Source organism: Rhinolophus sinicus, linkage group LG04, assembly GCF_036562045.2.
Source record: "Rhinolophus sinicus isolate RSC01 linkage group LG04, ASM3656204v1, whole genome shotgun sequence".
NCBI lineage: Eukaryota > Metazoa > Chordata > Mammalia > Chiroptera > Rhinolophidae > Rhinolophus > Rhinolophus sinicus.
Window position 1 is genome coordinate 167,005,289 of NC_133754.1, and position 15,886 is coordinate 167,021,174.

Here is a 15,886-nt window from a genome sequence, read left to right on the forward strand (position 1 = left end):
CCCTTGCCATATTCTAGAAATCCAAACTCAGTGATAATAATTATTGTTTATTAAGTGTTTGTAATGTGCTCGAGAGGGTGCTAGGAGCTTACATCAACTGCCCAATTGTAACAAGATGCTAAAACTGAGGCTTACACAGGTGTTGCCAGGTCTCTGAGCCAGAATGTCAGAGTCTTGTTTTCCCATACAGTACCATACTGCCTGTGAATCACAAACAATCCTTGTGCCCAGAAGATTCTTTCTAGTGAAAGCATGCTTCATAATTAAATAACCACCTCCTCTTACCTTCAGAACACGATGGTAGGAGCTTGGAGAATAGGGACCTCTCGCCTACGCCAGAGGATGAGAATAGAGACCACCTGATTTAAAACCCCTCTGCGCAGATGGGGAAACTGAGTCACTGAGAGGCACAAAGACACCCCCAAAGCCCCACAGTGAGTACCGTGTTTCACAAAAAATAAGACTGGGTCTTATATTAATTTTTGCTCCATTTGGGCTTATTTTCAGGGGATGTCTTATTTTTTCATGTACAACAATCTACATTTATTCAATTACAGTCATGTCATCTTCTTCTGGAACATCGTCATAATGTACTAAATGCGTCCATCTGGCTGAGATCTTAACTGGGGCTTATTTTTGGGGTAGGTCTTATTTTCGGGAAACACGGTATATAGAAGAGCCGGGACTGGAGCCCAGCCTCCCACACAACCTCTGCCCACTGCTCTTTCCCACCGCCTGGGCCCCGGGGAAAGAAGGAGCAGGCTTGGTAGATGTAGCAAAACCCAAAACACGGCGCCTGGTTCAGTTTGAAGTTCAGATAAACCACCAATAAATGTTTGTATATTGGGATACATTTTTGTATATCCCAAGCAATATTTGGGACATACTTATACCAAAAAGTTATTCATCGTGTGTATGGAATTCAAATGTAACTAGGGCTGCGGTATTTTATTTGGCAGCTCTGGTTGGGATGGATCCCCGGGCAGTCAGGACTTTGGGAACGGGAAGAAAGGAGAGCTGCATACACTGCTTGTCTGATTATGTGAAACTTAGAGAAACGACCTACGGAGCCAGAGCAGGAGGAAGATACGGGAGAGGACTGGGTGATGCAGAGTCAGAATCTGCAGCATCCACCCTGTCAGAAGGTCCATAACTCAACCCAAACCCTCCAGGAAGGGAGGGGGTCAGGGACACAGAGTGACGGACAACAGAAGCATGAGGGGGGCAGCAGAGAAGAGACAGAGAGGGGTCAGCCTGGTGAAGGACCCCCAGAGAAAGGGACAGTTAGAAGCAGCAGAACTCTTCCAAGCAGCGGTGGTCACCAGTAGGATGGGGCAGTGTTGGCGCGGGGCATCCTGGGCAGGCGGAGCATGGCAAAAACGCCTCCTGAATTTTTTTATTCCCCATGCTAGCCTTCCTAGTGTCTGGTAGCTTGCTACAATAGGAACAACAACAAAAAATTTGGCGTAAGGATTTCCAGTCACATCAGCACCACTTCCCAACTACGTGACCTGGACACCTTTACAGAACATTTCTGAGTTTTTTCCTTTATAAAATGGGATTCACAGAGCTGCTGTTCAAATCAGATAAGAAAATGAGGCTACAACTTGATAAAGTGTTGGTGTAAATGCTAGCTCTTACTGCAGTAAAGGCTCACTCTGTCTACTGAATAAATGCTGTTTTCGTAGTTTCTCACTCTCCTCATCAAAAATACGTCAGGATCTTACAGTAAATCCCACTTGTGAATCAAGTCCTCTGCTGCTTTATCACTCCTTGCTCTTCCAGTTTGAGAAGAGAATAATTGAATGATTTGAGGCTGTGAAGGGGCCAGATCTCCCGGGGTCTTGGTTTCCATCGTCATCTTAGAGAGCTGCTTTGGCTCTCAGCAGCACACCGGGCACTATTAAATAATTTCCTGTAGCAGTAGGTTGTAGGAAATGGTCCCTTAGTGCATAAAAGTTTTGAGGATGAGGTCAAGTAAGGATTATCGGTGTTAAAAAGTAGTTATGTGGACAGACAGGGATGGGAGTTGAGACAATGAGGAGCCAAGAGAAGGAGGAGGGAAGGGGGGAAGGGGGGAAAGGGAAGGAGAGGGGAGAGTAGAGAGAGGCTGAGCTAGGATCTGGTTACTCTCTGTTTGCAAGTTGGTACCTTTGGGACTAACGCAAATGATTTGAGCTCCCTGAACCATTTTCCTGATCTACAAAAGGAAGAGACACTATTTGCAGATGGGTTGAGCTGACAGTTATTGGAAAACATTGGAAATTTTACTAATATTTACGGAATGCCTTATGGTACACATGGTATGTTCTGATCCATCCTCCTACTTGAGTCTCAAATGACTCTGAAGTGAGCAAGACAGTGATTGTTATCGATGTTTCGTACTGAGATTCACGGAGATCAACGATTTTCCCAGTATCCACTGGCTAATAAATGACACAGCTAATTGCCATTGGACCAACTGCTGTTCTCTGGGACCCTGGTTCCACAGAGTGCCTGCTGTGGGCTGGGCCTTGTGGTATGTGCTGAGAGTGAGGTCAGCCAAACCAACCTGGTCTCTGCCTTCACGGTGCCCACCGTCGATCGGAGAAGACAGACGTTAAGTCAATAACCACGTAACTAAATCTATGATTACACACCATGGTAAATGACGCAATGAAGTAAAATAATCTCTTAGAGAGTAAAACACAGAGGAGATAACTGAGCTGCGGAAGGCCTTTCTGCAGAAGCAAAGTGTAGGCTGAGACATGCAGTGAGAGTGTGATGTACCCAGACCCAGCATGAGGCATTTCGGGCAGAAGGAAGAGCATGTTTGAAAGCCCTAAGGTATAAAACTGCAAGGACTCGATCGTGATTGAAGCGTATTTTTTTTTCAAGGGGGAGAGAAATGCTTGCTTAGGTGGAGAGTTAAAAGAGGGTAGCCCCATGGTCCTTCACAACTAGAAACAGCACAGAAGAAGTCCTGGCTGCCTGCTCTTCCGAGATTTCTAAGTGCCCCAGTCAGGCACTGCACACACATTTACTAGATGTATTTGAGGTGCAAAGAAACTTGTTTTGTCTGTAACTGCACTTAAAAAAAAAAAGTCTGCGTTTATGTTTTCCAAGTAAGATAATTAGTTAGAAAGGCTTCACATTGTATAATTCCATAGATATTATGCTGCTCACTAGTTACAACAATAATTGAGTATGCCTCTTAAAGATGACTTAATTTCACAAATGAGTTGTGCTCAAGTAAATATTTACTTCTAAATGCAATTTTGTTGAAAAACCTCTCAGAACACTTTCATTAAGCTCGCATGATGCATAGGCTATGTAGTTATTAAATCATTATTCAGAGGGATGTTAATTTTTAAATAAAGAGAAACACATGCTTTCAATGCATCAAACACTTATACTGGGCTACTTACATGCCAAGTCGTAAGGTGCCCACGATAACCTTGGTTTCTGGCATTAGTTTTCTCTCTCTCTCTCTCTCTCTCTCTCTCTCTCTCGGCAAGTCCAAGATAAAGCCATGATCTCTCACCTTCTTTCCATTTCACTGCTCCCACCCCGGTCAACGACCACTTACAGGGACCCTCGCCCTAGACCTTGACATATCCTAATTCCCCTCCTGTCATCTTTCAGTCCATTTTGTGCACAGCAGCCAAGTGAACTTTGTAAAATGTAAACCATATTATAATACTCATTTGTTTAATACCTTCCAATGATTTCCCAAGTTACTTAGAATAAAATCTAACCTTACCATCCACCAGAAAGCAGCAGTCACGGGACCCATCACGGCCCACCTGACACACTGCTATCCCCTTAAGCAATCTATGCTCTAACAGCACCAGCCAGTTCTCTCTGCCTTAGTCACTCAAGCCGGTTCAGTTCTCACCCCAGGAGTTTTCAGCCGTCCCTCTCCGTCTCCCCAGAATGCTGTTCCTCCAGTTCTTTGCATGGCTGACACCTTATCATTCAGGCCTCAGCCAGAATCGCTTCCTGGGGGACAGCTTCCCTTCCTTCCACTCACTCCATCACATAACTCTGTTTTATTGTCTTCGCAACACCTACCTCTCTCTGTTTAAATTTAGCTTGCTTCTTTGTCATTTTTTAATTGTCTGGCTCCCCTCCCCACCCCTTTAGATAAATACCTCCCTGAGAAGAAGGGTCTGGCTTGGCTTGTTCACAACAATATCCCCAGGGCTTCAAACAGTTCTGAGTCCATTGTAGATGTTCAATTGGATTTGTTGAATGAATAAATTAAGACCTGAGCTCTGCCTGAAAGACCATTCATTTGTAAAATTAAATTGAACGTGGGACACATGCTGTCATTGAGGTGAAGAAGTCCCAGAGCCCAGCCTTCCCCTCCTCAGTGTTGCTCCCACCCTGAGATTACAAGGAGAACGTCCGTCCTGAAGAGTCCTGCTCCAGTCCTGCCTCACTCCAGTTCCTTTTCCACAGTGCAGGGAGTGTTCCATCCCATGCTTATGGCCTTAAAGGATAAAGTATGAACCCATTAGCCCCCCCGCCTCCCAAGGTATTTCTAGCTCTGGTTCCAACCAAGCTCAGTAGCTTCCCTTCTGGCCCTCTCCTCGCAGGCATCCTTCAATCCTCTGAAACCAACACACTCGCAGATGTCAATCACCCGAGCTTTGCCTTTCCTCCATGTTATTAATGTCCTGTTCTCTCTGCCTCCACTTCCAGTTTCCATTGCTTAGCCTGGCTAACCCCTATTCCTTGTTCAAGGCTCAGCCCAAGATGATTTCATGTCTTGAAAACCTTTACTGTTTTTCCCCTTCACCTTCATCTGCTACCCCGGATGGGGTTGGTGTCTCCTCTTTGCTTCTGCGGTTCCCGGTGCTCAGCTCCATCCTAGGACTCATTGCATTTGATTGTTTTTGCCTTTTTATGTCTCCACTAGACCAGGAACTAGAGGAGGCATTCTGATGTATCTGAGTTAGCACAGAATTCTCAGTATCTAACACAATACACAAGAAATACTTACAGAATAAGTAACTGAATTAATGAATACATAGAATAAAATTCTCAGGGGCCAGGAAAGGAGGGTGCACTGAAAAGAGATGAGGCCAAATCAGAGAAGCTTCTAGATATAAGCAATGCGGGTCTGTGGTCACTTATGAGCAATTCCAAACACAAAAGCTCTGAAAACCAAGTCTTTTCTTAACTCATTAGGTGGCAAAATCTCACTTGACCCATTCAGTAACTTTATTTATTCCACTTAGCATGAGCGTTCATATTCTTGGTTGCAAAGCATTAGTGCGTTTAATTCTTTTCCCCCTTCTTCCGCCTGCCCTCTCCCCACCCTCCCAGTTCAAGCCTTTGTTTCTCAGTCTAGTTGTGTAGGACACAGCTTCCTGCCCGTGCTGGTATCATGAGACTTGCGCTCCCACTAGCTTTAGCTCTGGCTGCTTACAGCAGCCCAGCTCCAGAGAGAGCCATTGTTCACAATCTTAGCTGTAGAGGGCGCAGCTCACTGGCCCATGTGGGAATCGAACTGGCGACCTCGGCGTTAGCATGGCGCTCCAACCACCTGAGTCACCGGGCTGGCCCCACGTTAGTGCATTTAAATTCAGGGTGCTGACCTAGACTCCACTGGAATTGTTTTGTAATATACAGCATATAAACTCTATTATCTTTCTTAAATGCAAAAAACATTCTGGACTCTAAAACACATCTGGCCCCAAGGATTTTAGATAAAGGATTATGGCCCAGTATTTCCACTGTCCTAAAGGATGGATGGGATCCCAGTACAGTAGACAGAACTGTACAGGAAGAAACAGAATGTGCAAAAGAAAAGCAGCAAGTGGATTAGGAATGGTGATTTGTCTAGAGCCATCTGAGGGAAGAATGTCTACATTTACAGGAAGGTCATACTGAAAAGATGTTTGGGTCTGATGGAGTCCTTGAATTCCAGGCTATAGAGATTGAACTTTATTTTATAAGTGATGGGAACCAAGCAAAGGCTTTTCAGCAGACAAGGGAGGTCAGTAAAACAGCTCTGATATTCTGGAAACAGCCTATATTCATCTTGTTAGTTATGTGGCATTTAACTATTCTAAGCTCAATTGTTTCACCTGAAAAAAAAGGGATAAATAAAATGAAAATCAAATGGTGAGTACATGTGAAATATTTTCTAAACTGTAAAGTTATTTTAAGATATCAAGTGTAATTATTAAGTGACAATGAAAACTAAAGGGTGGCTGAGCTTGTGGGATAGCTAAGAAGCAATAACCAGGTGGAAGCCACAGGCGTTTATGCCTAAAAACAACTATGGAATTTGTCATATTGATGTCCCTCCTAGAATTCAGAGGGAGCGAAATGTCCCGTTTCATTTACATGACCTGTGTCATTGTTTCCCAATTTCAGCTCCTTTTAAGAAAGGGCTAAAGAAGTAGTAACCTGTAAACACAAAATCTTTGAGGATGTGTCATTAAGAATCTAGAACACTGAAATCGGCAATCCCCTCACGCGAGGGGCTTGGGTGCTACGTCATTTGCATTTGATTGAAAAAAGATATTATAGGAAGTCACTGGATAATAAAGACACCGTTGGAGTTTGTATCTGGATTTTTTTTTTCTTCCCTAAGTGAAAAGACTGAAGGTTTGCTCTGCTTCTGAACTTTCTTGTCTCCAAAATTATTACTTTTTCTTCCAAACTACATCTTTGAGAACACATTGAAGTTTAAATAGAACTGTTGTATTACAAACTCCGGTCATTTTAAAGATTGAGACTGAGACCCTGAGATGGGAAGCAACCTGCTCAGCACCGCACCACAGTGAGTCTAAGCACGTGGTCTGAAGCCTAGCCATAGCCTTTTCAATGTACCAGAGCACGGCTGGAGGGGATGGCATGAGCCTGGACAGAGAGAAGTAGATAGCGTCAATCATCCCTCGCCCTAGCCAATGAGTAGGAAGGTGTTTCCATCTTGTCCCGTGTCTTCCAGCCAAACTGTAACCTCGTCTAAACAGTATGTCCCTGTCCAGGTGCCCATCTTTCCCAGATCCAGAACAGATACCTGACAGCAACAGTTTTGCCCCTAGGGGGAATGATGGAGAAAATCCTAGTGCATTTTCATCTCCTACCATTGCAGATGTGTTCATAGCAGGCACTCATTCTGTCCCACACTGCTCTGATGCAGGCATTGGACACTGAGGGCCACGGGCACCGTGATGAAATGCTCACCCAGCACTGCTGAGAATGGACACAGAGGGAGCTGGGTTGTCATGGGGATAAGTGGGTGTGTCTAGTCCAGCTGTGAGAGCTCCATCCCAGTGAGGAGAGAATGAACTGATGTCAGTCAGGGCAGCATGTGAGAGCTGGCAGTAAGCAATTATGAAAGGTGAGTCTCGAGATCCATAATTGAATGTCACTCCAAGGAAGAAGAGAGACTATTTTATTCAAATACAGCAGAATGGGAAATGCTCTTAGAGTTACCTCTGAGGTGGTTACCAAGCCATTTAGAACACATTTAGCCAGAATATCCTGGAGAAACAGTGAAGACTGGGTGGGATGGCCAAAGGAAGACAGAGGAACGGCCGATGGAAGGACGGCTCAGAAATTGAACTTCTGGCTTTGGTTTAGGGGCCCTGACAGGTAATCTTAATGCAGCAGACAATTGTGGAAGACAGTCAACAGAAACCCATCTACGTCTCTTCTCTCTCACCCGATCTCCTTTTCAAGCAATGATAAAAGAAATTCTACTGCAGGTGGCTGGAGTGGTTTGACGATGCTCTCCAGGTTACACAAAAATCAGCGCTGAAACCAAGCTCTTGTTAGCACCGTGCTCTAAGCAGCTGGGTTCATTAGAACCAACTCTCTTTGGAAGTGCATTTGTTTCCACATATTATGCACATGACACCTGCCCCCACACACTTTCTACCTATGTGTGTATACATGTATTTTCAGGTTGTGTAATAAATCATTCATTCATTCATTCATTCCATCAATATGCATTTACTGACACATACTGGGTATTGAGAATACAACAAGAGGAATACTTACTATGCTGTATTTCCATTTTGAAGAATCCTGGAGGGTTTTTGTTGTGTGTTTGTTTTGTTTTGTTTTTTAATCGCCTCGATGGGATAAGAGAATTGAGCTCCTAGCTACCTACTGCTCTATTTCTTCACTAGGAGTTTTCTTTGGGGCATTTCATACTTAGGCCCCTCAATCTGCCCAGAGATGCTTTCATTTTACTTTTTCCAAATTGCTTTGTCAGGGCTATAATGACTCTTCCTTCCTTTATGGAAATATCAGTCTCTTAAGAAACCTTCCCAGCCCTGGTCCTTCTCAGAATTAACCATTAATAATTTCTTCTTCAATGCCCCAAAAGCACCCCCAACACTGCATTTCTCTCACTTGATTGAGATGTATTTGTTTCCACGTCAGTTATAACATTTAATTTCTTTCTGAGCTCCAGCACGTAGCTCACGGACTGGCTCATAGTAGATGCTCAGTAAATACAGTGCTGAATAAAATTTAATTAGGCACAAATGTATTTGCCCTATTGAAGTCATTGTCTAATTCAAAAGAGTGTCACACCCGATAGACGGGAAGACAGACATACCATGCCAGCCTGTTAATCATCCCCAATTGCGGAGATATGCCCTGCCCTGGTGAAACAGCCTCATGGAGATGTATGACCTAGCAGCTATTGATGTTATGAGACCCACTCTTAGTCACCAAGGGAAAGACCAAAAATGAGCCTCAGATCTGAGTGAACGGGAAGACGTTAATGAGTAGCCTGAATGAATTACACCGGCCTGGTTTGCTTCTTATTCGGCCTGATCCAGTTTCCATGCATTTGAAAAAAACAATAAGGGCAAATATTTAGGCAAAGTTGCAATCCAAATAAAACAAAAATGTTTTGTGATGTATGTGGGGAGCAGGGAAGGAGCATATACACCGCACATAGCAAAATGCCCATCTAGGGAATCGTTTCAGGGAAAAGCTCGATGTCAGAAGACTTGGCAAAGAGATAGCTGAGTGCTGTGTGCAGCCCACCAATGCATCATGATTCTGTTTCCCAGCTTATACAACACAGTGGAAATGAGGCCCTCGACTTCCTCGCAGAGAAGCATATGGCTGACAGCCATAAGTATGGATCACTTTAGCACTGCTTATTATTCCTGCCACTACTTACTGCTTTTAATAAAATCCATAGCCTGGCAGTTTGTTTACCATCTCACAAAATGAGGTCTTGCCAGAGGAGAGCAGTATAGGGCCCATCTAACATTTCATTATCTTTAATGTGGTCAATGTGAGAGACCTGAAAAGCACAGGAGAACCATTAGCTTAGTTAGACACATATTTCTCCATCAGCTCATTGTTTATTCAATGTGGCAAGTTCAAATACAGGGGGAGAAAACCCAAAGGCAACAAAACAAAAGAGACCCTTGCTTTTCTCCTCCTTACCATTCTCCATTCTTTGGTGCTTTCATAGGAGCCATGAAAGCAGCAGAGAGGCTAGAAGTATGTTTTCTAGACTGCAAGGAAATATACTGACATGTTTTCAATGGTGGATTTCAGCAGTAGGCATGTGACAATTTAGTTTTTCTCCTAAATGTTTTTCATTTTTAAAGTGTTTTTTTTTTCTGTGATACGACATAGGTACATAAATAAAGGGGCTTAAACCTAGACATAGAATTTATAAAATGTTAAACGAATACCCATTTCCCACTACCTAGGTCAAGAGATGGTTACCTTCAAATCATGATGCCAAGCCCACCCATCCCTAAAGGTTTCGACCTTCCTGACCTGACTCCTGCGGTAATAATTCTGTTTATCTTTGTTGTTGAGCCATGTTCTGTACCTCCTGAAACCATATACGCTTTGTCTGTTTTAAAACTTCATATAAATGGACTCAAGTTGTACGTATTCAAGTCCAAGTTCTTTTACCCAACATTATGTTTTTAAGATGCATCCGTGGTCTTGTATATATCTGTAGTTGATTTGTTTTTATTACTATATAATATCCCATTACATAAACATGACATTAATCCATTCTACAGTTGATGAATGTTTACATTGTTTCCATTTTTGGCTATTTGGACCAAAGCTAATATAAATATCTGTGTTGGAATTTCCTAGTACATATGTGTACACATTTCTTTATGGTATATTTAGGACAGAGGTGGCTGAATAAGTGGTTATGTATAGCTTCAACTTTGATAGATATGGAAAAATGTTTTAATATAATATAACAAATACAATATTATGGTATCTTTAACAACAAAAAGCTTTTTCTGTTAATGGGGCGGGTATACTAAAAAGTCCTAATGGAAAGATGACCTAAGCTTAATTTGGGAATTTACCACAAAAAGAAGTCATGTCGCTGTGCCAATTTTACCATGAAGCCAGTGGATTGCTTTTATTGTAATGCCCCTTATTCTAGGGTTCAGGAGTGGAAATGGGGGGAGAGGGCATAAAATGGGAAGTGTATCTATGTTTGTTACTTAACTGAGAATATGTATTTTTCATATTTAGGATGGTTTTCTGTAATATAGTGGAAGATAACATTGGCCTTTTAGTACTCACTCTGGCTTTTCCCCAAAGTCAAAATGACTCAGGACATCGAGGCAGCCATGACAGTGCAACTAAAGACACTCACAAAAGAGGACTTCCAGAACTGCTTCAGAAAGTGGCAAGAATGATGGGATAAATGTGTTTGAAGTGAGAGGGAGTATTTTGAGGGGGATTCATGGTAATGCATCTTTTACTATAATATATATATATATATTTTTTATTTAAATGTTCACCGTATTGTTCGATCACACCTCAGCTGTATATACATAATGCTTAGCACAATGTTTGATACATTATATGTACTCAGTATATTAGCTGTTTTATTTGCTTATTGTTATTATATCAGATGACCTCAAAGGTAACTACAGGTGTTTACATTCTGTATTTGCACTCAAGTAGTGAGCAGAGCACAGATTTCTTTGACGAAGACTGTAATCTACATTCTGGCAGCTCCATTTACAAGCTGCACGACCTTTTCTGAACCTCAGTTCTGTCATCCGTAAAAGCAATACAGTCATAGCTCTGCCAAATATTGGCTGGAGTGATCAATGGTTAAGTGATATAAAAAATATAGTATGAGCCTTGGGACTTATCTGGCCTGGGTGCTCTCCTTGTGTCTAGACAGCTACTTTACGTCCTCTGAAACTCCACTTCCTTTTGGTCAAAGGATAATAAGACTTGCCACAACTTAACACAGGTAAAGCCCCTGACATGGGGCATGACCTACATATAGTAAGGCCTCAAAGCCTCTTGGGGCTTCGGTTCACTTTTCTGTGAAATGAAGAAAGTGATGGCAATCTTTTCTAACTCATAGGATTCTTGTGAAGATCAAAATAAGATAATGGAAGTGAAATGACTTTTTAAACTATAAGCTGGTAGCACAAGAAAAATTCAAATTAGCAAGATCGTAAATTAGCCGGCCAGGATTCATGTTGCCTAGCTTTATTTGATAAAATGAGTATATTAAAACAAACAAACAGACAGACAAAAACTCTCTCTCTCTCTCTCTCTCTCTCTCTCTCTCTCTCTCTCTCTCTCTCACACACACACACAAACCCAAATGCTCTTTCAACATTCAAGATCTCTCTAAACAGTGTATTCACTGATTTATTCAACATTATTCAATGAGCATATGTTACATCAGAATATTTTCCTAGCAGAATTCTTTCTTTTTAATTATTCTGATCTACTTCAAAAGATGATCTCATAGCAATAATTGGAGAAAGACGGATACAAAAATGAATAAGGGAAGAAATTGGGCTTAAGAAAAAAATCAAGGCAAAAAAATAAAATGAAGCCAGAGGCAAGATAAATCCATGAGAACTAAGGTATAATTCCATAATTCTGATAAAGATAGGCTATATGCTTTACTTGTAGGAGATAACACAAAGAGAAAAGCAATTGATTAGAGTGTTTCTCAAAGTGTCATTCACTGACCTTGCATCAGAATATCCAAGGGTGCTTATTACTTTTTCCATCACCTGAATTTCCATGCCTGCTCATTGTGTCTGTGAACATTTTACAGAAGCCCTAATACCTACATAAAGCTGTCCTGCTATTTGAAATTAAGGAGATAGGGAATGGGATCCATAGTTACTCCTGGCAAAACCTTTTGGAAAATAATTTGGCAAAAGCGGTAAAAACGCTAACAATCAATAATAAAAATTCCGGGTTTTTGTTGTTGTTGTTGCTGTTTTTTAAGAAAGTGATTTGGTCAAAAGAAAAGCGAAGGCCATGGGGTAAAGATGGTCATTGCAATTCTATCTATGACTGGTTAAATTGAAAACAGCTTAGTTATGCAAAAATGGGGAAATAACAAAGTAAAATATAGAATATCTTTTCCATTGATTACTCTGGAGAAATAAAAAATGATAATCATGGCTTTGCCAAAGTGGCTCAGTTTCTTCAATGAAACTTAGAAGGTGAAATTCAAATGATTGCATTGATGCAAAATATATAAACTAAGACTGGAAAATAAAACTCAAAATGTTATAATGTTTTATTATAGATGGATTATAGATTTTTTTGTTTCACATTTTTAAAATTGTCTTTTATTTTGGTTTGGTTTGGCTTGGCTGTGTGTGTGTGTATGTATGTATGTGTGTGTATGTGCACTTTTCACCCCAAAATGGGCAAGTTTATTAACTCTATCACCACGTATTATTAAAAAATTAAGAATCAAGCTTTAATTATTTTCCACTCCTCCCTGTCTGGACAAAATTAAGGTGGGAGTAAGCAGTGAGGGAATAGGTAAACCTTATAACATCACTAAGAGAATGAAGAAAGACCATGAAAATATAAATTCTGTTCAAGAAGAGCCACAACCCTCAAAATCTCTTGGATTTTTTTTAAAGCATGCTTTTCTTGGCAGCTGCATTTATCAACATATGTAAAAATATTATCCAGGGTGCATTCTGTATTTTCAGAAATGTGACATGATAACATCCCTTAAAGAAAGGGATTTTGTGGTGAACATCCATCAGTTTTCACTCATGGGACTCCCTGAGGCAAGACCTTCTGTGTCATGTCAACATTTTTTTCTCTCTACCAGCAAAATTGGAAGATACAAGGAGAGATAGCATCTCAACATCTTGTCATCACTGCCTTCCTCACCCTCATTCCACCAACCTCCTTCCCCTGGTAGAGACCAAAATGACAGGAGAAAAAAAAATGTTGCTGTTATTGCTTTTTTTTTCCAAGAGAAATAATGTCAAAGACAAACAATGTTTACAGATTTAACCCAAATGTTAGTCATAAAATGATCTTCCAGTGCTTGGATGTGTAATAAGGCATCCAGCGCCAAGTTAATACTGCCAGCAGAAACCCCATCCAACTTTCTAAACTGTCTTCATCTGAACTGGGAGCAGCTCCCAGGATGCTCTGAGGGATAATCCGATAAAACCGGTCAAAGGGCACATTTGCCTAGGTTTTATGCTGCTAGATCCCGATCTCTTTTTCTCCCATTACCAGAGAGCATAGAGTTCTTTGGCGGATGGTGTGGGTGAAGGGGGGACCCTTGCTCAGACTTCCTTTCTAGAAAGAATAAAGCATTTGCATTGGACTGCTCTTTTCAAGACCAATACTCTTCTATTGGAAAGGCATGTGAAACTGCTTCTTTAGCCACTAAAACATTGGATTTGATAGTAATCGCCCTCTTGTTAATAGTACAAAGAAAAGACTCACGCTAGAAAGTGTATCATGAGACCCCAGGGTCACGATACTTCTGGCGTGGACAATGGGGTTTATAGAAACTGGAATGTTTGCTCAAGTTTCTTGGGGCAGCAGCCTGAGCTGAAGTAACTACCCTTTTCCTAATTAGCCTAGCACTAAGAACTTTCTCCTCCCATCAAAGAAAATTTAATTGGCTCAATTTGCTGCCACTCAGTATGAAATGTCTCCTATTGGTCAGAGTTTCCAACAACACATCACTGAAGTAGCTGACCTCCCTCCAGCTTATCTTTCCAAGGAGCAGTGTTGTTTATTCTCAAAGCACAGTGGGATGGTCACATTAGTTTATGCAGAAAATATTCAATTTAACACTCTTTCATCCTAAGGAATCTGCGCATGTGGAATTTTTGGCTCCACAAACTCTCCCTAACACCTCTTAATTCTAGGGAGATGTTTCTATAGATCTGAAAGGGTGCTTGGAGGATGGAATGTATTGAAGACTCCTCCACGCATACAAGTGAAGGCTTTCTGTCCCCTTTGTCGCACGGCTTATAATACAAGAAGGGAAGGAGGCTTTTTTCCCACTGGAATAGTGTGGGACAACTACAAAAGCTTCTTACAGTAATTATAATAACCAGGCTGACTGCTTTTGTTTTTTCATAGTCCAGTAGAATAAAACAATTTAGCTATGACAGGGCCAACATTTAAAAGGGTTCCTCTACTTATAGCTGGGACTAACCGTATGATAGAGACAAGAATTTGGAAAGCTCTAGAGTCCTTCCTAATCCCCCCAAAATGTTTTCCAGTGATGAGTGGAAATGCACACTATTTTGTCTATTTCCTTACAGCATTTAACACCCTATTAACATGCAAATATTAGCCAAAGATATCCAAATGAGATGGTGACTTTAGAAGGGGATGTAACTTCTCTCTTCCTACCCCCTACTGAAATTATCACAAGCTCATTTGTTTAGAAATTAGGAAAAGGCTGCATCTGTGCATTCTAGGGACCGATGCCTTTATTATAGGGTCCTCTGCTAGATGAGACAAAAAACCGAAAGGAAGTCAGTGAGGACCAACTTGTCAGTCCCACATCTGAGAAAGCAAGTAAATGGAGGTGATCCATGGAGGCTCCTAAAATTTCCAAATGAGAAAGGCAAGAAGAAGGCACAGGATAAACAGGAAGCTGTTTTGTGAAAATTATCATAGTTTTGATGCAGCAGTTTTGCCAGAAAGTTAGCAAAGAAATAAACTTTTCCTTTATTCGCCAGGCTCTGATACCTGGCTACAGCCACACTTTACACCCAGACAAGAAACACGGTCAAATGGGAAACTGGATGCAGAAGGTGAGCCTTGAAACAATGATTTAGACAAACAGAGAGCACAGCAAAGATGACCTGGATCATAGCTTCAGCTCTCTTCCTTCTTCCCTCTGGCTGTTTTATCAGTTGATTGGAAATAGACACATCAACTTGCCCTCCAGCCTGTGATGTGAGGAACCAGGTGAACAGTGAAGGGAAGCAAGGATCATTCACTCACCTGTGTTCAAGGAATAAGAAGCAAAGGTCATCCATTCACTTACATGTAAGCATGAATAAAAGGGAAGTTGAGAATGTTCCCAGTGAAATAAAAACCACAGTGACAACAATGGATAATACAGCACTGCAAAGGCAAGAAAGAATATGCATTTGGAAAAAATACATTATTATATTTAAAAAAATGTACCTAGTTTTTACTCTTAATAAAATTCTGGGAAAACTGAGACGATGAAGTAAAAGAAAAAAGGTAATAATAAAACAGTCAAATATACTGTTCCAAATTTGGAAAAATTGGTCACCTACAGGGATCTCCCCCATTTCATCGCCTTCTCAGAGGTAGGTTTAAAGTCAGGCATAAGTAAATGGGAGGTGGAACAAAAGAAGACAATCACAGAAGGAAATTAAAATGCAACAGCAGACCTAAAATGTGCTTTAGAAGCAGTAAAGGGCAGAATCAACATTATGTAAATTCCACTCTGTGATGTGGAAGCCAGAGAGAAAAAAAACTCTTCAAAAATGAAGAGGAAGGTGGGGAAGTGGGAGAAAAATGAGGAAAAAAGAAAACAAAGATGGCACATATATATGACAAAAAACAATGATACTTCATTATTGTTTGTGAGTAAAACAAATGGAGCCAATGACAGAGAATATGT